Raw genomic sequence first — 25,122 nt, 5'->3', positions numbered from 1 at the left:
TCTAGCATTTATTCCTCTCCACTTATTGTATAAATCATGTGTGACAGCTCAGTATTGAGTCTCGCTGCCGGACTAGGGGGGTATTACAATGGTGGGTTGACACCGGCACATAAGGCCTCCCAAGGCAGGTGGTTTTAGGCTGCAGCGCTTCTGACAGGCTCCATTAGCCAACACTTAACTTTGACAGTGAAGAGTAAGTGCAGACCTGAGGTTCCAACCCTCCCCCCGGGTCCTGTTTACCTTTCAGACCATACTGGAAGAGCTGCTCTATCTGACAGGGAAGAAAACTAGAGATTCATAATAACTCCACAGAACACCCTCAGAGCCAGCAAACACAATACCAAAGAAAAAAAAAAGTAAAATGTCAGAAATAATTTGTTTGCCCAACCACGTCTCTCTCATAACTCTCGTCAGCTTTCTGGACTCTGGTGATGCTCTCACCTGGTTTTAAATGATCTGGCGTTTGTAATCGCTGACCATATTAAAAGCCAGCCACCTGTGGGCTTAAAGTTAACAAGTCAAATCAAACTTTGACCCTTTAGTCTGAGGATGGTCTCTCAGGGCCTTACCTTGCCATGCCACCAATGTTTTATTTGGCTGCTGATCTGTTCTGTGAGCCAGACGTATCAGGGAAACTTTCCAGCTGGCCTGTGTGGCAGAACAGTAATCAACACAGGAATGTTTTTGGTCAGCAATGCACAATTAAATGGTTTGTGCATTTTGAAAGAACTTAACTTTATGGCTGGAAAATGCTGGACAAGGAAGGCAAAGAACATTGAAAAGGCATTTTTCAAACAATAGATTATGTATGAGAGTTCATTTAGGGTGCCTAAAAAGAAAAATCAAACCTGGTTGGAGCATCATCATCACTCCAAATGTTGTTAATTTATTTTTTTGAGATTGAACTCGCAGTACTTCGTCCTCAGACCTCAGTTTTCACATCTAGCCAAACATTGTGAATTAGACTTTGAATGGGCCGTTCTAACACATGAATGTTCTTTGCTAAACCAGTCCCGCTGCCAAAATCACACGATAAGTTATGCATGGAGATTGGTGTGAAAAATTTGCTTGTTGAGTTGTGACAAGAACGGGTGGACGACATGAGGCTGAGAACAAAATGACAAGATTTTCATTAGCCTGACCATGAAGAGCCCTTAAAACTTTTATAAGGCACTGTGTAATGCACGTTTTATTGACAATTAAAGGTCAACATGTTATTACAGAATCTGTAGCATCATGGTATAATGAAAAACAAAGCAAATATTTCAGTAAAATTGTCTCCCAGAAGTGTTGAAGATCTGGAACTATGACATTCACATAGCAAAGACAGCATGAATAAATGATGGTGAATGCGACCCAATAATAACGTTAAACAAAACACGGTTATGCAATCCTGCTGCAATGATCCCAGTTACATTAGTCTGGGAAGTGGGGGTTGGTTTATTTGAAGAGGACATATGCAATTGTGTATTTCTGTCTGCCGTTATCACCAACACAGGAGCTCGTCTCATGGCTCGTGACAAGGTTGAGCCTAAAAGATGGCGTGTGCTTCTCCACGAACCTCCTCGTGTCAGTGTGACTCTTTGATTGTCACCAGAGTCAGCATGTTAGTTAAAAAACTGGATGTGATTTGGCCAACCCAGCACCAGTCTAAAATAGTGCTGCGGTCCAGTAATCCTGTGGTATTTTAACCAGAGCGAGTTGCAGACGTTTTATTAAGGCCTCAGGACATTGTGTCAACTTTAGGCACAAATGTAATAAATTTCCTTCAGGGAGGTTAAAACTTAAGCTAGAAGCTATAAAACGTTTGGTCATTTGGAAAAGAGGCACGGTTTAAAGGGGACTTATTATGCTTCCTTGAATAATTTAACACAGGTCTGTGGCTTTACAAAACATGCTCATTACATTTTTTTTGTGTAAAATCATTTGTAGATAATGAGAATTCACCTGGTCAGTTCTGAGCTCCTATCACAAAGAGAAAGGACCTGTTATGCAAATAAGCTGCTGCTTGCTGGGTCCCCAGTTTTAACGTCACCCTCTCACTTTACACATGTGGAAATGGCTTAAGATCTTAAAAGGTGTTAAATTTGAGTTGTGGAAGCCTCAGGCACCCTGATTACAGCAAATATTGCAATTAATTAAGTGAATTAGATTTCCAGCATCTGTTACCAACCAGTTAACAACTCAAACAAAATGTGAAGCCATGCCACATGCAGTACTGAAATGTCAGTTTTACAGTGGCTGGCACATTATTAAATACACAAGTTTCACTGAGCTAGCAGACAGGACAGGTTTTCTGGGTGGTGTTTTTTTTTTTTTTTTTTTTTTTTTGAAACATCCCCTTTTCCAGTTCTGACTTGGCATTTATAATGGCCGTAGGCCGTGTTTAATTTGTTCAAGCTCTGCAGAGCAGGACTGCTTGCAGGAAGTCGAAACAACAGGCAACGGTAACTTCACTTTCCTTCCTCAGATATTTTATTTAGAGGGAATCCAGAGTGAAACTTTATGTTCAGAGCTGTAAATCAAACACGCGGGGATTTACCAAGATTACTCGAGAAAATTTCTCACCATTGTACAAATCGCTCACCGGTCTAGTCGAGTTATTTATTACGATGTTTGACAATCGAGCGCAAGTCCATGCTGGAGATGTGACTCTCTAGGAGGGCTAATCAGTTCGTTCAGAGGCGCCATCCTTGCAGTGTTGCTGTGGTGGCATTAGCTGGGTGCCATCCAAGTTGCATCACAGAAACACTTAGAAGAAGTGCCGTCTCTGCTGCCTCATTAGTTGGTGCAGTGGCTGCTGTCAACATCAGCCACTGCACCCACCATTGTGGGCTTCAAAGCACAGGCTCCAGCTTGTGAGCCGTCCAAATATTTCTTTCATGAAAGCCTCATCACATCAGCGCTTTCATCACTAAAAAAGGTCAGCGAGAGCGAGAGAGAGCAAGAAGGGAAAGAGGGAAGAGCTGAAATCCGTTGAGGCTGAGTCAATGGCAGTGGAGCCTTTTGGGGAGAGCAACGCCACGGAGAGATCGAGAGGAACAAGAACCAGGAATGAACGTTGTCATCACTTACTGACGTGGCACAAGTTGAACTGAATATTTTCAGCAGTTCCTTTGGCCACAGGTACAACTTAAAGGGGCAGTTTTATGTGAAATCAACTTGTTTGAGTTTTATATCATGTTGTAATGTTATTCTTTTGATTCTCTAATGCAGTGGTTTCCAAACTATTTCTGGGCCCTAAGTCTTATGGCTTACAGATAGCTGTCTGGTTGAACGATGTGTGTGAGTGAAGGGGGAGTGGATTCTTAGAGGACTCCCTTTGTACTCTGCCCCAGCTCCAGACAAACAACGGGGGAATCAACTTTTTGGGGGGCAAAATAAGTCGTAGCTGAACATAGACAACAACACCAGTAGCCTACAAGCTACTTGTTAACAAGCTACTTGTTAATTAGCTAGATAGTCATTTTTAGCTAACATTACCTGCATTAAACAGCTTTACTCAACTCAGTCGGTTAGTTTGGGGGAAAAACTGAAAAGTTCTTTGCGTTTTGCTGGTTTGCTGCCATGATTGTAACACACCTGCGTAGCTCTGCAGAGCAGTAGCAGGTCTCCTTCACTGCTGCACAGGTGTAAACCCAACGCAGCATCGTAGCGCTCATGTTGCGTTTGAAGGCGGCTCGGAAAACCAGGTTACGACATGTTTACAACGGATTAAACAGTTTTAACTGCTGATAAAAGTGGCAGAAGACACAGATATGGGAAGTGTGGAAGCCCCTACTGTATCAGATTGACATAGGAATAACCATTGGTCATTATTCTTGGCCATTCTAAGGTAAAAACCCACCGCATACAGCGTTCATGCTTTTTCTTTTTCTGTTTTTTTTTTTTTTTTTTTTTTTTTTTCATCCAGACGGCTTCCCGTGCCTCCCCTGCAATGGCACGGCGCCCCCGGTAGGGGCACGCCTCACAGCTTGGAAACCTCTGCTCTAATGCATGTTTGCGAAATCCTTGAATCTCCCATGGCAACCATTCATCTCTCCAAAACTCGTGAGTGGACAAATCTCCTCGAAGCTGCAGTTGCCAACCTTCCAAGCCTCTGCTTCACAGAGCAGCGCTCCCCTTCCACTCCCCCACTCAGTTCCTTCAGACTAGCCAGCAGCAATTAGCAAACATCTGGTGGAACTGCTCATTTGCTGAGCTCATTAAATGAGCTACTTCTCAGTGAAACTGTGGTAAACATGTTGTTAAAGGGTTAATAGAGGAGTGATATTGTGATGACTTCCTGGAGGCAGTGTCTACATAAGAAATGGAGTCTTGACTGAAGTTCAGTCTGGAAGACTCTCTAGGCGCACCTTGTTCTTCAATCAGTGCCTCCCTCTCTGCAACCCGGACCTATCAGCACCGGTCCAAGCCTCACTCCAGCGAATCATCGTCTGGGCTCCAGTTCAAAAGGATCTTCATCCACGGCCTCCTCTGCTCACCAGCCACGATCAACCCACCGCCGCCCCATCTCCACCTTCAGCTCCCGGCTCTTAGGCCTCATCTTCCTCCGACCGCCGCCACCAGCACAGGCCCCAGGGGGTCTACATTCCTATGCTGCATCAGGAATGTTCATCGAGCTTATTGAAGTCCAGCTCGACGTCCCCGGCCGGGGCCTGAACGCCAAAGAACTTTGTGTTTATTTTCATGTTTATCTTTGTCATTAAACTCTTTAATCGCTTTTCTCTCTCCGTCTGAGTCTCTCCAGATTGAACTGAATGTAGCATAGTTACTTGATTATGCTTTAAAATACTATGGAACTGGAAAACATGACAATGTAGATATTTGGAGCTAAATCAAGTTTGTCTTATATTGTGACAAATCACATTGCTTTAAAATTATTTTTGAACAGGTTCTCTCTTTAGATCTCGTGTACAGTTGATCAAATATAATTTAAATCTAACTTTTCCAAAAGAGTGATCACTGTGGTTTAATTAAACTGATTATTCAAAACAATAATTATTTCGCAGGGCAGAATTGACCTTCTTTGGCAGAGCTGAATAAGAGGACTACAGACGTTCCAGCAGAGTAATCCATAGCCTGGGTCCTTAAGCTGACATATCATCAGCATCTGGCCCCAAGCATGCTTGCTGCTCCATATGTCTCAATAAGGAGGCAGAGAGTGAAGTTTGCGGTTGTTCAAAGGTTACATAACACATATGTGGGGCTGATCTATATTTCAGACTAATATCCTAGTGACAAGGACGATGGTGGTTGTGGCTTGTGCGCAGAAATTCTAGTCAAAATACAAATGTATGTTGTCTGAGAATAAGATCGCACCATGAAATAAAAGAAAATGATTCTACAAAGTGATAGAAAATGTTAGATTGATTCAGATATCGCAGTCTGTGCTTTATGCCACACTGAGTGGAGGACCCTATTTGAGTTTTGCACAGGAAACAACCTTTTTTATTTACTCTCTTCTTTCCATTTTGATCGCGTGGCTTGAAATTAAGCTGCAACGGCATAAAACCACAAAAAGTCTTTTAGCCCTCCAGTAACATTGTGGATGTTACACATTGAGCCCAAATATTCAGAGTAAATTCACAGAGACACCAATTGCTCCTTTTTTCTGCACATGCTTCGGTTGTCCAATGTTCTTCAATTCTGCGCTGGATTCACAAAACAGAATATATTTAGTAAGTACATGAAGACACAAGCCAATCAGATCTGTCAAGTCAAGAAAAATGATAATACAGAACAAAAAGTTTCAACCAGAACGAAGGTAATTGCAGGAAGTCGATATCTAAGTCTCATGTTCACCCAGATGACTGAATATGTTACATACTAGCAGTAGCTCTATGGAGTTAGATTTGTTTCACAATTATTCAATCAAAAAAAATTAATGTCAAACAAAAAAAATCTTTAAAAAGTTTTTAATCATAAAAATAATTTTTTACGAAACAAAAAATTTTAAGATTTTTTTTTGATTGAAGTCACAAATTTTTTGATTGAAACTTTTTTTTTTTGATTGAATACTGCTTTTTTTGTTTGACATGATTTTTTTTTTTGATTGAATAATTGTGAAACAAATCTAACTCCATATAGCTCTTCATTACTTCAATCCCTGGCCTAAAAATTATATAGACACCAGACTTCACACACGTCATGAATACGGCAACACTGCTCATAACCCTAACCATGACTCCTGTTAATAAGGACTGTCCTTTATTATTAAATTTGACTTTTGACAACAGGCAACTACACTGAACCATTACGGTGCAGGTATTTGCCATAGGCTGACATTTTGATGAAATCATCTCGTCCGCCTCTGTACGTTCCTTCCACAAGCATTTCTTCATCATTCGTCATTCTTCCATCACATGTGGTTCACCTCATTGTTTAACCATTTTTCTTGTTTTTCTAGAAAAAGATATATACACTCCAAACCTTGATTTAAGAAGAAGAGCAAAACATCTTCCTCACGTTTCATCCCCACAGTCTTCATCATGGCCGTGCAGTGCAGAGGCTGGACTCAGATGAGCAAACAACGCTGTCAACACAATCAGCCCAGAGACAGAGAGAAGACCGTGTGTCATCAGAGGAGGACTTGAGGTTATCATACTTTAACATTCTCTGGTCTCCCGTTTTCGCTATCTGTGAGTTTATCTTTGTGGCTTTCCTCTTTCTTGGCTCGCTGGCTTTCTTCTGCCTCACTGTGAAAAAGCAGGAGGCCCTTTTGTCCAGGCGCTGTTATCTCTTGGCGTCATTCAAAGAAGAAAGAAACCTCTGGGTACACATGGAGTCAGCTTAAGATTCAGCACTGGAATTGAAGGAAGAGGTTTTGTCCCCGTCACAAACAATAACAACGAAAAACATCAACAAGAACCCATTTAGCAACATTTGGCACAACGACGCGCAAAGTCTGCGCGTTTGTCCAGTAAAGAATGTGCGTTTCTAAGTAGCTCTGTGCATCAAAGCGCGATAACAGAGACATCACGTAGCTGACCTTTTTTACCGACAGGCACAGATAACAGAGCTGTCAGTGGATACGACTTAACACTGGAAACATGTTGCAGAGCAGCCGTCGTTACACTGCGGCTCTGAAAAGCACATGTCTCTGCTGGAGGCTAATAAATCAGTAGAGTGGCTGTTTTTATGTGGGCCCCTTTACCATAGGTCTTTATCTTTGGTATTTAACCACTGCGTACTGCACGGACTGAGGTTGTAAAACGAGTCTGATAAATGTCACTAAGGTCACTGTGGTAATTTTGTTAAAGCCACTGTAGAGCTTCTGCCTTCAGCTGCCATGAGATAAATCAATCAGTGGATGAACGGAAACCTCAAAAATGAACCAATAGTCAAACCAGACGTTATTTAAATGACTTCAGAAGACAGAGTCATAGATGTAAAACAGGGTTGTAAAAATTCATTTGCCCCCTTTAATGTTTTTACAATTTTGGCTGTCAAAGTTTAATTTTTCAGTTTAACAAACAGATTTAAATACCAGATGAAGATACTTTGAATATACAAAAAGCAATCCTCATTAATCCAAACTAACCTCACCCTTTGGGAAGATGAAATTGCTCCATCATGTATTAACATTTCTTTTCAATTTAGCAAGCTTCTTCCAGATCTGATCACTGATTGAAATGTTGAATAAAAAAATAAATAAATCTCTGAGTCTGACAACATGTAGTAACCTAAAGAAAAGCAGCACATTCTTCCGTCAGCTAAAAAATTTCAAGAACCAAAAATGGAGAAAACATGAAACGGTGAAGAATGTTTCCACGAACGGCTGGCCGACCAAAATTACTCCAAGAGTGCAACAACGACTCATGAAGGAGTTCACAGAAGAAATCAGAACAGTAATGAAGACATTTACCGACTCATTTACGTCAGTTAACGTCTGCGTTCGAGATTTAACAATAGGAGAAAGAGTGCAACATTTCCATGGATAAAACCGCAGCTCGCAGAAATAAACCCCACAAAAGCCTGTTTGTATAAAATGTCCTCAGAAAACATCTTAATGATCTCCAAAAGATTGGGGAAATTTTGTGGACTGGCAAGAGAAACTCTTTGGAAGGTGTCCAATGGCATCTGATGAAAAACTAACACAGCGTTTTAGAAAAACGGTACTACATAACGACGATAGAATGGATTTGGCAGCTTGATGTTCTGTGGTGGTTCTGCTGCTTCAAGACACGGGGAAAGTGAACTAATTGAACCATTATTTCTGCTCTGTAACAGAAAAGTAAGGAGAATGTCTGGCTATCAGCTTGTGAGCTGAAGCTCGGTTTTTATTTGGTGTTGCTGCAGAACAGTGATCTGAACCAACCAAGGAGAAAAGGGAAATTTTGAAGTTGCCAAATCCAGAATTAGATCCAAGTAAGACCCTGTGGTTTCACATTTAACCACTCGTTCATGGCTGAAAACTCTTCAGTGTAGCTGAATTAAGATTATTCTGCAAAATAACTGGACATGTTCTAATTTGCTCAGGTGCTAAGAAATTAAAGTTAGCGATGATTAAAGCTATATGACAAATAGTCACCATTGTATTTCACATTTTATTGTAACAGATTGAGAACATGTTGGCCAACAAGAACACCTTTCAGATTTTTTTTCCTACCAACACCCTGAACTTTGAAAAGTTTCTCTCAAATCAGAATCACATTCAGCCATTATGTGACAGTTTATATATTTTTTTGTCATTACACTCTCATTTGTGTAAGTGTAGTAATGGGGGGAAAAAAACTAAAATCACACAAATGCCTGAATCTAGTGTGCTAATTGATGAGAGAATAACATCGATTAGATCGGTTGACATAAATGTGTAATTTACAGGTAAAATAAGGAAATCCGTCCTCAGATTAAATGGTCTTTAATCTATTATTAACATTTCTTTGGATTTGCCTGTAAAACATTTTCCCTAACCAAACTGGGAACATGAGATTTTTATTAATGAGAAGTGCATTATAAATTAAATTTATTATTATTATTATACCTCTCCTGTCCTCTTTCACCGTTGCGACATTTGTAGATAGAATGAGTTTTTATGTCAACCAAATGAAGAGAATATTCCCGGCTCGGGATTTACCTACTCCTCCAGAAGTGTCTGATGATCTTTGTGAAGAACCAACGCTTCATCCTTTTTTCTTTTCTTTTTTTGCCTTACTGCTGGGTTAATAGCCCTGAGCCCGGGAGAGTAACACGACTCTCTCATTTCTTGCTTATCACCGTACAGGGAGAAATTCAAGACTCTCCACATTTAGGTTCACAGAGGAATTGTGGTCAGTGGGCCCATCCTTTCTCTCTCCTTGCATGAAATAACAACTGATTGCCACACAATTGTGCCTATTTTACTTTAAAAAAAGGAAAGAAAAATAAACAAATATTAAAATCTACACAACAAATCTGCAGCCTTGACAAGTTATTTGTCCCCTAACAGATGTCTGTTTCAATTTTTAATGTAGAAAGTAACATAATGGATAGAGACAGACATTTTTAAATGGTGACTTAAGTTTTTAAAGCTATCCAAACCAACTGGGCTGTAGGTGAAAACATAACTGCTCCCTAAACCTAATAATTTTTTTTTGTTTTGTTTTTTTGCCACTACTGGGAGCAGCAGCAGCTTTTAAGTATTTGTGAAAAAGTGGCAGTGAGGTTTTTTACATCACTGCAGAGGAAATTCAGTCAAACTCAGCTTTGCAGAATTGTTTTCATTCAGCTACACTTGAAGGTATTTGGTCATGATCAGCCTGTACAAATGCATGTCACTGCAACTCAGTTTATTTTACGACTCATTGCTTATTGACTTTGACTAGGCCATTCCACAGCCATCTTTTCTGAGCCTATCAGGGTAATGATATAAGTAATGATATTTTTCAGCTCATACTGGGAAAGGTTTGTGTGGGATTTTTTTTTAAAGTGTCCCCCCATGAACTTTCAGTCCCAAAATAAAGCCTTTGAGACTTTCTTACATTTCAAAATCGACTTCAGACATTGTTATAAATTCACATAAAACTTTCCACCCTTTTACAGATTTAACCGAAAGCGAGAGAAGCTGGAGATGAAAATTTGATCAGATGTCCGGGGAGTGTCGGGCTCCAGGCCATAAATTTGAAAGACTCAAAACTCCCCCGACAACATACAAATGTCACATCATGCGCGCACAGAGTTCATGTTCAAAGTGCTGTTCTGCAATATTGCAATATCTGTTGTGACCTTCTTCTAGTTTGTGGCGTTGCATCATGGTTGGCTGATGTAAGCTGGTGAACACAAAGGAAATCACACAAGTTGCATTCATTCCAGCTCTCTGTGCCTCAACACCGCGTCATTACTGCATGGAGGCTGTGCCGCTGTCTCTGCTCTTCCTCTGGTGTGATAACCCTCACACACACCTCAACACCTGCCCAGTTCCAGAAAACGATGCAATGCTGCATCCTCTGCAATATAGGATTTATTTTTTCCTCAAGGTGGAAGGAGAAGGATGTGATGCGGTTGATCTGAACACATCAAGTGAGACATCAGTGTAGTAAAGAATCAGTGTCAAAAGCTGAAACATGGCCACATTTCAACTAAAACGACAGATTAGTTTGATGCTACGTGTAACAGGAGTCACACCTTGCAAAGAATTTGACTTTTTTTCCCTCATCAGTTCACAAAATATTTTCCCAACACGCTTTTAGATCAACAACATGACGCTTGGCAAACGTGTGATGGACGCTCGTTTTCTTCTTGGTCTGTAGTGATTTTAGCCTTACATGCTACTTTAAATGCTGTTTCGGATCCTTTTTGTGATGTTGTTGATGCACTCCTGGAGTAATTTTGATTCACTGGACTTAAAAGTAGCATTGTAACTCTCTCCGGATTGATAACTTGTTTCTCATCTGTTCTTGAATTTCTTTCAACGGGGAGGTGGTGTGTTGTTTTAGAGATCATTTAGGTTACTTCATGTTGTATAGGTTATATGGGAGTGAATGTTTTATTTTGCAGCTCCAGCAGGGAATGAAAGGCACACAGGAAGAAGATCTGGAACCGAAAGGAAATGAGAAGTAAATACAAAAACAGAAGAATAAACCAGGAAACTAAATATGAAGGAATGGACTTAAGACCTTTGTACCTGCTACAAAGGAACCCAAACATAAGTAAAAAGGAAGTGATTAAAAAACAAATGACCCAAAACTCAAGCACTTCAGGATTGTGACAATAATCAGACCCGGCTAGTGAAAGTGAACCAAAATACGGCTCCTCACAATCAACTGCTCATTAACGACGGGGGGGGAATGATGTTTTCACAGAGATCCAGACTGGTAGTGTCTTCCTTTACTAAATGTAGTCACCATTTTGAGAACTGCTTTCTGTTTTCACTGGCGCTCTTCACTCAGATATGAGAACTGACACAAGACGAGAGCTGAAATGAAGCCGAGACTTTTAATCAAACCAGAAGTTTGCACCTTTTTCTTCATTCGTTTCACATTCTCTGAGCCTACACAAACACAACACACGTCGGCTTTCGTCGCTGGGGATGCAGCAGCAACAGAGCTCACTGTTTTCCCATTAACCTCAGTAATGGTTTGATAGCTGGGATATTTCTCCTTTATCTGTACGTGTAGCAGGAAGTCACTGGGAGACTGTATCACAAAAAGCTACGTTTGGTCTTTCTGTTTATTACTTTGTATTGTGTAAAACAGAATATCTGTTTTAAGTGGTAATATGTATTGTTTAACATTTCTCAAATAAAATTATTCACAGGCAAAAAATGATTACACTTATAGCTGTATGCTACCGCTAACCGGATCTTAAACACGTCACTGATGTTTAGGGAAAAGGGAGCCTTCAGGGTTCTTCACTCTTAAAATCATCCACACTAAAGAGTGTTGTTGTCAATACAGTTTATGCACTGATTAGAAAAATACCAGATCACAGAGTATCGAATCCTCCGGTCACTGGCCAGCACCAGTATCTTGCTGAAAACTAAATTCATTTCGTACACCAGCCAGTTCCCTGGAATATCTCATTGGAAAGCTGTGAAAAACAAACTTGATCAGAATAATGATAAAAATCAAAGCAATTTTTGAAAAAATTAAATAAACATGTTTTTACTTGTGCACATGCAGCTCATCTCCTCCTACCACTGTAACAGATCAAAATACATCCACTGCACACAGAGTAGCTGCAGACATGAAGGAAGAATTAATTTGGTCTGTTAATAATTGATAAATCTGTGCTTAGGCTGAGCATGAAAGCAATTTACACAGAATATGTAAGGCACACGCAGAGACATGCACTGTTGTCAGTGTGGCTCTTTGGAGTCTAAATAATAGAACACATTTTATGGGCGAATCTATATGTTTTATCTCTATGACTTTCTTATTTTAATGTATCATTGATTAATTTGGGAATGTGAGTTTTTAGCTAAATTCATTTGGATCTTTGAGGATTCGTTTATGATTGGCTCATGTTCGACTCTCATCAACTCTTCCCAGCTTCTTTGTCTTCCATCGTCCTCTCAGCATGACGCTGCCACCACCATGTTTCGTGGTGTTTTCCAGGTTTAGCCCAAAATTTGTTTTGAATTTTGGGCTAAAATGTTCAGTTGTCATCTCATTTTACCAGAGCGTCTTTTGCCGTTTCCTCCTCATCACGTGTAGAAACGTTTGAGCAGGATTTTATTTTATTTTTTTATGGCTTTCTTTCAGCAATTTCTTTCTTTTGTGACTTTTGCATTACTGATTTTGTTCCAGTCAACAGATTTCTTACTTGATCTCCTCCAAAGTTGTAGTAGTGCTTGATTTTGGGTGCCCCTCTGGTTAATCCTCACCTGGCCTGTTGTGGATGACGTATTGAACAGAGCAGCAGAAGTTGTTTTCCATGACCTAACCCTACATTAAACGTCTCCATACCGTTTCCCCTGACCCGTCTGCTGTGTTACGTCACCGTTTGTTCATCGACGTGCTCCAACAAACCTCTGAGGCCTTCACAGAACATCTGGATTTATACTGAGATTTAATTAGGCACAGGTGGACTCTGTCTGCTAACGAGTTGGCTTTTAAAGGCAATTCGTCTCACTGCATCTTATTAGGGTTATCAAAATAAAGGAGGCATCTCATAAACGTCCAATGAAACTTACTTGCCGTTGTATTGCAATAAAAGGCAAAAAAAAAAAAACATTAATGATGTACGAATGTTGTGTGCTGTCTGCGTCCGTCGGGTTAAGATAAGCGTTGGAGGACTGCACGGCGTCACGGCCGAAGCCAGGTCGGCCGTCACTTCCAAACAGAAGCGCTGTGCGTCACTCGCTTCATGTCAAGCCGGAGAGAGGGAGAGCGTGAAACAAAAGAGGTGGGGCAGGAGCTGAAGGAGGATGGGAAGGAGTCGGAGCGGCTCTGTATGCCATGGACCATTTAGAGTGGGAACTGTGCCAGTGTGACACTAAAAACAGTTTAATATGTAGAAGGAGGGAAAGAGGAAGGGCAGAAGGAGAGATTAGGGGGCTATCGGAGGGAACTCTTTCGATTAGTGGTGAGTAGGTGGACACAAAGAGAGGACAGTGAGCATCTTTTTAAAAGAATGAAAAGGCCTTCATTTACCATATGTAAAATGAGCATTTTATTTAAAAAAAAAGAAAGAAAATTGGTACATTAATTCAGAGGAGGAAGGTTCATCGTTGTGCCATATGCTAATCAGCGTTTTTATCAAAGAAAAACAACAAACTAATTCAAAGCAGGAAGGTTGGTGATTGTTCTGAAGTCCTGCTGCGTGCATGCTGCTAATTAGGCAATTTCGTGCAATAATTAGATTCATCTCTCTTGAAAATTAAAACTCTCCCTGAAGATTTCTTCTACCAAGCTGCCGTTTTTTGGGGGGGTTTTTTCCCCCCATTTGCGCCATCTGAGGTCAAGGGTTACGTGCGCACATACGATTCGAGGCGAGTTTTCTGCATCAGGAATTAAAGGAAACAAAGAGCGTGAGAGGGAATACGCACCGCGGTGGAATAACTTTTACCCATTTATGGATCTGTAATTGCATTAAATCCGGCGCGGCTAAGAGCTTCTCCCTGCATCACAGGAATGCGTTTGCTTGCGAGGCAGCCGCTACCCTGACTTCCCTCTCCATATCAATGAGCTCGCAGAGGGTTGTGCGTCATCAAAACATTTCGCTCTATTTACAGTCAACTCCGCGCTCCGCCAGCGAACAGTCGTGTGAAATATGTGCAGAGACACATGGCTAGATAAAGCTCTTTGTCACTCATGTCCCTCATGTCACACTGTTGCAGCAATCTGTTGACACAACTATGTGAGCAGTCAACACAAATGAGAAAAGGTGCAATGGCTCCGGGCTACAAAAAAAAAAAACCCAACAAAAAAACCAACAGGATTCCCAGAAACGATGATAAAGACTGAGAAAAATAATAAAAAAATAGAAAAAAAAAAAGTGATGAAGAGGTTTGTGCACTTTCATCCTCAGTTCTATAGAGACTGCTCCAGCAATAGCGCTCTAATCAGACGTGATTCACTGCTATTAAAGACGTGCACGCAGCAAAAATATTTATGGAGGACATTTTTAAGAAACATAAATTTGTTAAGAAAAGAGCCATCAGCCAAACAAGGGCCAGATCTTCCTGTTGTTTACGCAGGAAGCATGAAAAGCTTGGATAAATCACCAAAAGGTCAAACACATCTGCTATCATTTCTGCACAAGTACTCAAATGCGGCGTCTGTTATACTTGGGACTACATTTGCGTGAGAGCAGATAGAAAGTAAAGTAAAATACAACATTGTTCAAAACTGACCGATTTCAGTGCCTGTGGCAAAAGCCGGACCAAGTGAACATTTTAAGATTTAGTTGCGCGACAACCTCAGATTTGAGAATTTATGTAAAAGATGAACACAACACAGAGAGAGAGCTTTGAAGTGAAAGGGAACAAGACATATTTATGAATAAAATAAAAAGTGTGGCACAAATATGTATTTCACTCGCTTTACTCCGATCTATAAATCCAGCTGTTCTATGAAGAGCTTGAATTAGTTACAGCACAGAAACTAGTGTCAGTTTCTTGTGCCTGAACACACCACCACCACCGCTGTGGTGGCAGCATCATGCAGTGGGGCTGCTTTCCTCCAGAAAGAACAGGAAAGCTGTTTCTAGGAACAGGTTTATTTGATGAAGGATGATCATACAAAGTGAAAGGAGCGCGTTTTTCAAAGTTTCAATCCCAGAGGAGAAGAAAACATGGAAACTACACACAACCTGGAAGAATAAATGCAAAGAAAGTGCTGGCTTTCAAAAAAAAAAAAAAAAACATCTGGGAGCCATCCGGGAGTTGGGAGAAAATCGCTGCACTCAGCTGAAACTCTTTCCCCCTCCTCTCTCTCTCTCTCTCTCTGTGCTGCCGTCCTTCTTGCCTGCTTCACATCCAGCTAACGTCTTCCCCCAAAGGGCTGAGCGCAGAGGGAGAGCGCAGTGCATCAGAGGGCCGAGGGAGACCGTAAGCTCTACCAGCGCTCACTCTCTCAGATTGCACAAGGAGAGCATGTGTTGCTAACTGATGGGATTGATGCAAATTTAACACGTTCCACATCCGGCAGCTGTGGAAAGCCACTCAGTATCTGTGTTGGAGCTTCTGAAACATGAAATGAGAACACAGCTAAAAAAGAAAAAAAAAAATGTGGCAACTTGTATTAATTATTCTAAAAAATTACATTACATTTTCATGAAGAGTTTGCTCTTTGACCTTTCACCTTAAAACACAGAGAGATATCTGGCCTTTTCTGCGGTCAGAGGCATCTGAGCAGCAGCTTCATGTGACGGGCGTTAGCAGAAATGTCAGCCAGTCCCAGAGGTTGGACAAATGACACACTTTCTCTCTGCGGAAGACAGACGGAGATTTTTCTCTCAGATTCTGTTCCGTGTCTATTTACTATCAAAGAATTAAACAGAGGAAACCTATGAAGAGTGCAGTACCTTGAAAAACTATCCACATCACTTTCCTGCTGTATTTTTTCTCCATCTATTTCATTAAGAATAAATGACTACTTTCCTTTTTGTTTAGATTTTTGTACTCATGAAATATAATTATGTTGTGCTATGGTCATCGTTGTGATGAAGACTGCAAAGTAGCCACTGGCTAAAGATATCCCACAAGCAGAACATTTGTAACATGTTAACCTGACCTGTTTTCAAGGTTCTGGTTGTCTTGTCCCTGAAAAACAAGCTAATAGAGAAGTTACAAAAAGAAGTAAATGTTTCCATTCTTGTTGCTTCATGTTTCACCGCTACTTTCCGTCACCAAGGATCTGCCTGCACACTAGAAGGTTTCTGAAGACACGAGTGAACGCGACATTTGAAATTTTTGCAGAGGTCGTAAAAGTCAAGAGGGTCATAAAAAATGTTAGGAGTAAACTTTCTGTAGACCCCCTTACTAAAATCCTAGATCCCACTTTGACTTAGCTAAACCGTAATGTTTTGGATCTAAGGTCACAAGTCAAAAAGTTTATTATGTTTGTAAGGGGCATAAACATGAAAACTTCCCACAGTGCAATCTCACTAATGCGCAGGATTAGGGAGATTTACACTGAGCATATTTCATTTTAAAAATATTTTATTTAGGTATCATTTAATCAGATCACATCTCGGAGTGAATGAAGAATTACTTAACAACCAGTTTCACTGACCTTTATTTTTTAAAGTTATTATTATATCCATGTGCAATAATAAAGGAAATATATCAACTAGAATAACAGTGAAAGCTCAGATATTATTAGTCCCGTTTAACACCGTAGCAGTTTTCTATTTTCCCCACATAGGCTGGCTTTTTTGAGCCACAGACTCCAGATCATCCCTCACCTGCAGCACACTGCTCCTCCAGACTAGCGGCAGCAGCAATTAGCAAACATCTGGTGGAACTGCGAATCGGCTGAGCTCATCGTGTAAACTCCAAAAAAAAAAAAAAAAAAAACTGCTGTAAATGGTACAATAAGAAGCATTGTTGTGACTTCTCATCAGAAAACTTTAAACAAACTTTAACAAGCTTTTTTTTCCTTCAGTGGTGGAGTCTTGTGCAGCGAGTAGCCACGTTGTCCGTTGTGTTTGAGTACACGTGAGAAACAATGCCTGCTCTTCCTAGGCATTTCTGAAGCAAGTACTTTGACATCTCCTCTGTCAGGATTCCCATGAGGTTCCACCTGGCCATGGCTTGTTTGTGGTTAAATTATGTTCTCTCCTCTCTGGAAATATGGCTCCAACTGCAAACACTACAACAATCCTCCATCCATCCAACCAACCAACACGCTTATCCTTCCACGGTCACAAGGAGTGCTGGTGCTAATCTTCAGCGGTCAATTGACGAGAGGCGGGCTACTACCTGGACAGTCCATCCCACTGCAATAATCAGACGTTTAGAAATGCAGTTGCCATCAGGGTGTTCTGCAACAATATGACTTTTCAAAAGATCTCTTTGCTTTTTACCAATTGTGCCACTCCATACAATACGAATGAGAAACCTTTCTATAGGATATAAATGCTTTCTAAATACTGACAGACCTTAGCTGGTTTCTTGGATATCTATGCCGCGGGAAAACATCCTTTTCTTCATGTGTGCTTTATCTCATTTGTAGACTACTTCCCTTTGAAATTAGTTGTATTTACATCTTATGTTGGTTGAGGTTGACAGCTGACGTAAATTTGGTGGCACTGGCTCCATCAGTAATATTTCAACTGAACTGAATTTTCACATTCAATAGATACGTAGCTCGTCGTTATACCCTCTAATATTATGGTTACTAAAGAAAAGTACGAGTTAAAAATTCAGTATTGGTAAGTCAAAGCTTTACAAAAACTAAATGACTGGAAATCCGCCATAAAATCCTGACTTGTGTGTTTCTAATGGGAAGGTCCATTCTGCCTCAAACACTGGTGGAGACACGAGAGGAGCACACGCCAACATTTTTACCCTAATCCTAATCTATGCACGTTCACTCATTTCAATCTGGGTAAGATCAGTGCCACACGGCAGCCCAGTAAAAGGTCGTGACCCCTCGCTGCACTAAAACAACTGTGTAATAATGATCCCGTCAAATTGTGGCTTGTGAAGGTACAACTCTTTAAAACCAAGTCTAAATCCTGATCACTCTCGTCATCTTCACTTTGATGCAGGAATCTATGAGGGAAGACTCAGCTTTAAACATGTAAGCTAACCGTATACCTCTATTTACCAAGATGCAGACAGAGACTACAGCTGTTGGTCCTTTTGAAATTTTAACAAAGGTTTAGGGTCGCAGGATAAATTTGTCTTGCATTTCCATTTCCAAAATGATCGACATGTTCTCCAGTAATTTTCCGTCTTCACGCGACTTCCTATCTACCACCCACCCCACTTCAGTCCGCTGCCCTCTGTTCTTCATCTATCTTCCGCTCTGCCCCCACTCGTCAACCCTGCCTTCACCTTTCCCTCCCTCTCCTCTTCTTTCTCTTCTTTGCACGTGCGTCTGCCTTTTGTCTTGCCATCTAGAGGAGGTGACGAAGACGCTGGGCGCGGTCCAGCGCAGGCGGAGTCACGGAGGAAACACAGGCATCACCGTCACCGTCACTGTCATCATCGTCCAGATGAGGGGAGCCAAACTCGAGCTCTGTCCGTCCCCATCAGGCTGGCTGACAGTCACAAACTCATCTCTTATTCACTTTACTCATCAATTATACACAGGCCAAAGGAGCCCTGAGAGGCAAGGGTTGCAAAGGCCCCCCTCTCTACGTGTCGCTTCAAACTGCAGTGCAAAAGCACATCGCGCTGCTCCTGCCTCCCATGTCTGTCCTACTGTCTCCCGGTGAGCAGGAGGCAGCCTGTCTTCACATCTCCATCACCTACTGCAGCGGCGAGGTTAGGATTGGATCATGCATAGGTAGAGCTTTTTACACGTTACAGTCTTTTTCCAAACTGTGTTAAGTTAATTTCTTTCCTCAAGATTCAAATCGCATGTACATAAATATTCAGAACCTTTGCTTCATACTTTGTTGATGAAGTTTAAAGTTTCCACTGATCGTCCTTGAGATGTTTCCACAGTTTAAAATGCAGTCCAACTGTGGTAAATTCAAGTGTGTTCAAAGTAAATTAAAGTAAATCAATTCAAAGTGTGTGGTCTACGCCAAGAGTGTAAACTCATTCCCAACTTGGGTCACAAAGTAACCCAAAAAGATCATTGTCTTCAGAATAGGTTGATAAAACTACCCATTAACAAACTGTTAAAATACTAAATAAACAGATATTTACTAGTTAACATTTTTAAAAAAAGGTTTTTGAAGTCTTTTCAATGAAGACACACACAGAGAGCAAAACTTAACAGATGAATGTGCAACATTAGTTCCGATCTGGTATTCGAGTCTCCATTTTTCTGTCTGCAGGCTGAACTAATGTTTCCCTAAAAGTGATTTACAGTCCAAGTATGACCAATAACAACTAATAAACATGATATACAGCCCTGGAAAACCGATTTAGAAAGGAGAAGCAACATTTACCTGCTAAGACGGGCCATTAAAAGCTTTATGTTGGGCTTGTATCAGCAGCGTGTCAGCGAAAAAGGGGGAGAAAAACGGTTGTCATCAGACATTACATATCGTTTGATGTTTTGCTTAAAAAAAACTTTAAAAACACGAGAGTCGTAGCGCATGATGTTACCGAGCCGTAAAGATTTAATTTCTCCCCCAGAGAAGTTCATAGTTGAGTTGAGTTAGCTCGAAACTTGCAGCCATTTCTGTGAAGGTACAGGCAACATGAAATGATCCACAGTTTGCTAGAATGATAGCACTTATATCAGCGGAGACACACCTGCACTTATTTACACATGAAATCATGTAGATTATGTTGAAAAATATATGACACCAGGCAGGATTGGCCTTTTTTTCCCCCCTACCGAGGTTAGTACAGCAGTATTTCGTTTTAACTTCTTCTTTTGATTTGATTGGCGGTTGGCACACTAGGTTAAGTGCATTACTGCCCCCCACTGGACTGGAGGGTGAATCTGTAGAATGGGCAAGATGGAAAAAAACAGAAAAACTATATTTGACAAAATAATCCAATAAAAATAAAATAATCTTATTGAATATGCTGGCTGATTTTTCCTGTAAGAGTCCAGATGATGTGAATTCCTTTTGTTTTTGTATTCATTACACTGAAGCAGTACATGTTCCACTGTCTGCTGGTTGCAATATGTTCATGTTGGATGTCCTATTCTGAGTTGAGTGATTGCATTTTCTTCTTTCCTCTTCCATCTGGTTTTCCTTGCTAATCCAACGTGTTTTCATATTATATATGAATGTTTTTCTGTTTCCTGGAAATCCCAAAACTCTTCCCAGACCCTTTGTGTGTGTTTCCTAATGAAAAATGTAATGTCAGATTTACTCAATGGAACTTGTAGTTATGTGGATTTTCTCTTCATAGCCTGTTTTTGCCAGAGTTTCTGCCATTTCATTTCCTTCCACAATAACACGTCCTGGAACCAAATGATTTTTTTTCTTTACTTCTTTACTTTCTACTCCATTCATTTCTGGTTTAATTACCAAAAAATTTTGATTTAGGAGTTACCTGCTTGCTCAGTTGACAAAATGCCAGCATTTCTAGAATACAATTTCAGATACAAAAAGCTAAAAGTGCAGTCAGGAAAAAGTTCAATGACGTCCATGTTATAAAGTGTAGTTCCTTTGTAAAGTGGTGTTACTTTTCGATTTGTGATGCAGTGGTTTCGGTTTGGGTCATGTTTTTTTTTTTTTTTTTTTTTTGGGTGGCCATCCAGGGCGGCAAAGTAAACAAACTGCACAGTTAAAACAGTTCCTATTCTACGTAGATTATACTCGTCGTATCCTATTTCCAGCTGGCACGTCCGCTCAAGCCAAAGGGGATTGATGGACTTTCATCTAACTCTAAAATATTGCTCAGTGTGAAGAGGAAATAGAGGAGCAGAGCCTAATGCCTGATATCACAAGAAGATAATAAGGGAGCGAGGGGTTGGGGGGAGAAGAGGGGGTGGGATGAGGACGGAAGATAAAGATAGAAAGAGACCACACAGAAAAAAGTGGGTAGGAATTCTGACAAATCACTGAAGCTGGGAGAACGGGAGGCGGGCAAGAGAAGACGCAGCAAACCAATCATAGTCCAAATACAAACCTATTTAATCTTCAGCAGAGAAATGGATCAGGCTCAGCGGACAAACCAGAGAGCCGCAGCTGCTCCGTTTGCACCAAACAGAGATACTGCGGAGGGCGGGGGGGGGATGTCACTGATGTGGAGATAATGCTGATGTGCGGAACTGCTCCGGCGTTAATTAGTGCAGAATTTGATGTAATGTGTGTAATTTCTTCTGTCATCGCCCTGCGCAGCCGCACAGCGTTACTCCTCCGTCTTCTGAGTACGTCACTTTTGTCAGACAGAAAGAAGTTTTCATTCAGCTTGAGGCAGATTCTTCCCAGCAGCCTGAGAGCGCAAGAAGCAGGACATGGATGACGTCTGATGCAGATGGACTCGTTTTATTATTCTTTTCCTCACACCTAAATGTTTGAGGTGAACAAACAAGGATGGCACAACTAGTTATTAGGTCCAAATGTGGTTTGTTTTATATATATATGTGGATTTTTCTATTGTTTTTTTTTTCTTTTTTAATTAAAATTACTTTTGTGTTTACTCAGGTGATTTTTTTTTTTTGCCTCATATTAAACATTTTAGATGTGACAAAATGGAAAAGCAGAAGAAATCTGTGAAGAGGAAATACTTCTTCGTGGCACTGTAAACACCGACACAGACTTCTTTTATTTCACATGAGGTGGAAGGGAAGCTGACGCAAGGCATGGTTAATGTACCTTCACTAATTAGCCTTCCCAAGAGCCTTAGTTCAGAGAACAAGAAAACAAGTCCGACCATTTATTTCTGCCTCTGTCACCACCTTGTTCCGCAATCATAATTATCTCACTCGCTGCCCTTGGCCGTCAGAAATTAACCCGCCAATCTGACACAATTGAGACGCGCGGTGTCAAAGCTGAGACAGGTCATCCGCCGCCTCAAAGCAAACGTCACAAAGGTTGCAATTTAGGCTGAAACTTTTTACACTAACTCCTTGTCATCTATTTTAAATTTCAGGAGGAGGAAAAAAAAAAAAAGAAACATATCGAGGTCAGAAATATATAATTTTACATTCTGTTCCTACTCAGAGCGATTTGTCATAAATTGGAGGTTTTATTTCTCACCAGACCTTCCCAATATTCCCACCAGAACCAGGAAAACGGACATGAAAGGAAACCCGTTCTGTAACTCCGCGTGGAAGAAAAGTCAAAAGTGCGCATTTCCCACACCCCTTTGTTGCTGTGTTTTCCCCGTGATGACACACAGAGGATCTGATAAAGTGCCATCATCCATAAATAATAAGTCTAACTGTGGTTTGACTCCACAGCCTAGTGGGAAAGTGGAGCAGTGCGACTCCGAGTAAAACGGCTGAACGCACGAAGAGGCCGGCTGTGTGGGATGTGGGCAATCATTACCGGAGACACTCATTACTGCAGACCTGGTCACTGCTCACAAGTCACCAACAATATGTTATCCACTGGCTGTGTCCCTGGAGCCGTATTTTTTATATATGCATGTCATTTTCATGCAGAAAGAAAGCATTATATGGTTGCACGGAGCATTACAGTGTGACTCTCAAGGGTCGACACGCCTCTGCCAGATTGTCGTGATGCAAAAAAAAGTGAAACTTTGATCAATCTTTTCAAGCTTTATGTGGCATATTCAACTGAAAACACATTTATAAGAGGAAATCGTTTAAAAACTGCAATATCCTGGGTCTCATAAAGGTGCGCACACTTAAACTAATCATTTTTCTTGCAGCACCTCCCAACTTTTCTACATTCAGTCTTCTTAAGCTCACACCTGCCATCAGTTATAGCGAATCGGATAAACTTGAAGTGTGCTAAAGCAGTCCTGGTGGGATTTCCTTTATGTTTTCTCATTTGCGTCCTTTATCTGAAGCCGTGGTTTCCAGGGAGGTTGCAAAGGATGAAAATGACTTCAGTGCACAAAGGTATCAGTCAGAAGAAAGGCACAAACAAATTCCCCATTGTTATACATACATGTTTTGTCCAGGGAAACTTGGTTTTGGCAGCTTCATGCTGTGGACAGATTAGAGATTGAACCGATCCAAATATCAGTCAGTTCTGAAAAAAAACAAAAAACACACACACTTAGTTGTCTGCTAGAAAGCTAAAGATAAAAAGTTTGTTTGATTTTAGAAAAATAAGAAGAAAAAAACCAGTAAAGTGGGACCAATCATCACAAACAAACTTCTATTTTTGTATTTTTAAACCCAAATTTCTATGTTTATATTAATAAACAAATTATGTTAAAAGAAAATGCCTCATCATTTTCATCCACTCGAGAACTGGAGTCTCTCTAAAATAATGACGAAAGCTTGAACAGTTTTATCAACGCCCAATTCTAGGGCATGATTAGCATTTTGTCACCACAAAAAGAAACATGTTTTAAACTAAACTGGAAAAAGTTCACAGTTTAAATGCAACAAATTCGAGTCTATTATGTCTGACCAAAGTGTTTTTATGCCAAATCACATAATGCACATTGTGTCAATAATGGAACATTGTACTTTCAGAGGACATGTGAATGATGCTGAAAATATTTTATTTTGATCAAAATATCATTTAATTTAATTAATTAGAAGAAAACAGCGCCATCGTAGACACAGTGTGAGTAGGATTATAGTTTGGGACGGGGGAGGCATCGCCCGCCCACAGAGACCGCCGTGCCGCCCCTGGACTGGAAGCTGTTTGTTGTTTTTACCCGAGTGGCAAACTGTCTGTTTTTCGATTTGATACAGTAGGAGCTTCCGCACTTCCCATATCTGTGTCCTCTGTCACTTTTTTCAGCAGTTAAAACAGTTTAATCGGTTGTTGACATGTCGTAACCTGGTTTTCCGAGCCGCCTTCAAACGCAACATGAACGCTGAGATGCTCGCGCTGAGGCAGTGAAGGAGACCTGCTGCTGCTGTGCAGAGAGCTACGCAGGTTTGTTAGACTCATGGCAGCAAACCAGCAAAACGCAAAGAACTTTGCAGAGTTTTTCCCTCCAAACTAACCGACTGAGTTGAGTAAAGCTGTTGGATGCAGGTAATGTTAGCTAAAAGATGACTAGCTAATATCAATACAGAACCTTAAGCTTGTTAACAAGTTGCTGTCTATGTTCAAAAGTGGGTAGTACTTGTTACATTCACTTGAGTAACATTTTTGGAAAAAGATACTTATAAGAGTAGTTTTACTGCGCTGTACCTTTTTGTCTGGAGCCAGGGCTGCTGTATGGACCAGTGAAGTCCGTTTAATCTGAAAACTCTACATTTTTACACAAAGCTTTCAGAGAAAATGTCTCAAATTGCACAGCAAAATCTAATTGGAACATTGCAACGTTTCCCCTCAAGTCAGCAACAGTTAGGCTCGAGACATCTGTTCGTCCGATTTAGACTAAATAGAAAGATAATCTTCACTATTGCACAACAGCTGCACCTTGGGGGGGAGGGAGGAGGACCGGTTTCCCTCACTGGAAGATGTTCAGACAGGATCAGGTCTTTATGTTAACATGAGGAGTCATAAGTCAGGTACTGCTGAGGCTCCCAGCGTTAACAGAGAGGTCCAAAGCTGTCAGGATCTATTTGTGCACAAGACGCAGCTCCATTAATAACACATTGCAATGAATAATAAAGAAAGAAAGAAAAAAAAAGACTGTGGTAAAAATGAAAAAATATGTCACAACACAACATAATAAGTAGGTCACAAAAACAGCGCTGGAGAGGCTGATCAGGAAAAAAAAAGAGCATTAATAAAGACAGAGAAACATTCTTACCAGCTCCCATTCTCCACTGGATCGTGTTTATGACTTGTTGAGGTTTCAGGCCTTGTGAAAAGGGCATTTTCGTCATTTCCAAGACGCTTTGCCAATAACTCCTCCCTATCTGTGTTTTAATCTGAAAAATGAACATGAGCATGAAATATTTCCTTCCAGTTCTCTCTCTTCCTTCAAATAAACAAAGGCGGTGGGGGGAAACACAGCGACTGAGATTTAAACAGCAGTTCTAAATTTCACCAGATCCAAGGAAA

General features: G+C 40.7%; 1 long non-coding RNA gene across 1 annotated transcript; it reads right to left on the bottom strand.

Annotated features, from left to right (window-relative positions):
* Positions 1 to 12,673: 12,673 nt before the first annotated feature.
* LOC148158705 (uncharacterized) lies at positions 12,674 to 17,970 on the bottom strand. The gene is made up of 2 exons (XR_015763072.1): positions 15,726 to 17,970; positions 12,674 to 15,631 (listed from the first exon to the last, which is right to left on the bottom strand). It is a non-coding gene; the product is annotated as an uncharacterized LOC148158705 (long non-coding RNA).
* Between the last annotated feature and the right edge of the window lie 7,152 nt (positions 17,971 to 25,122).

This window comes from Poecilia mexicana, unplaced genomic scaffold (genome assembly GCF_051168715.1).
Source record: "Poecilia mexicana isolate PSO_F unplaced genomic scaffold, ASM5116871v1 scaffold_6, whole genome shotgun sequence".
NCBI classification, from domain to species: Eukaryota; Metazoa; Chordata; class Actinopteri; order Cyprinodontiformes; family Poeciliidae; genus Poecilia; species Poecilia mexicana.
Note: the sequence above shows the minus strand (reverse complement) of the source record. Positions and strands in the feature narration are given on the sequence as shown.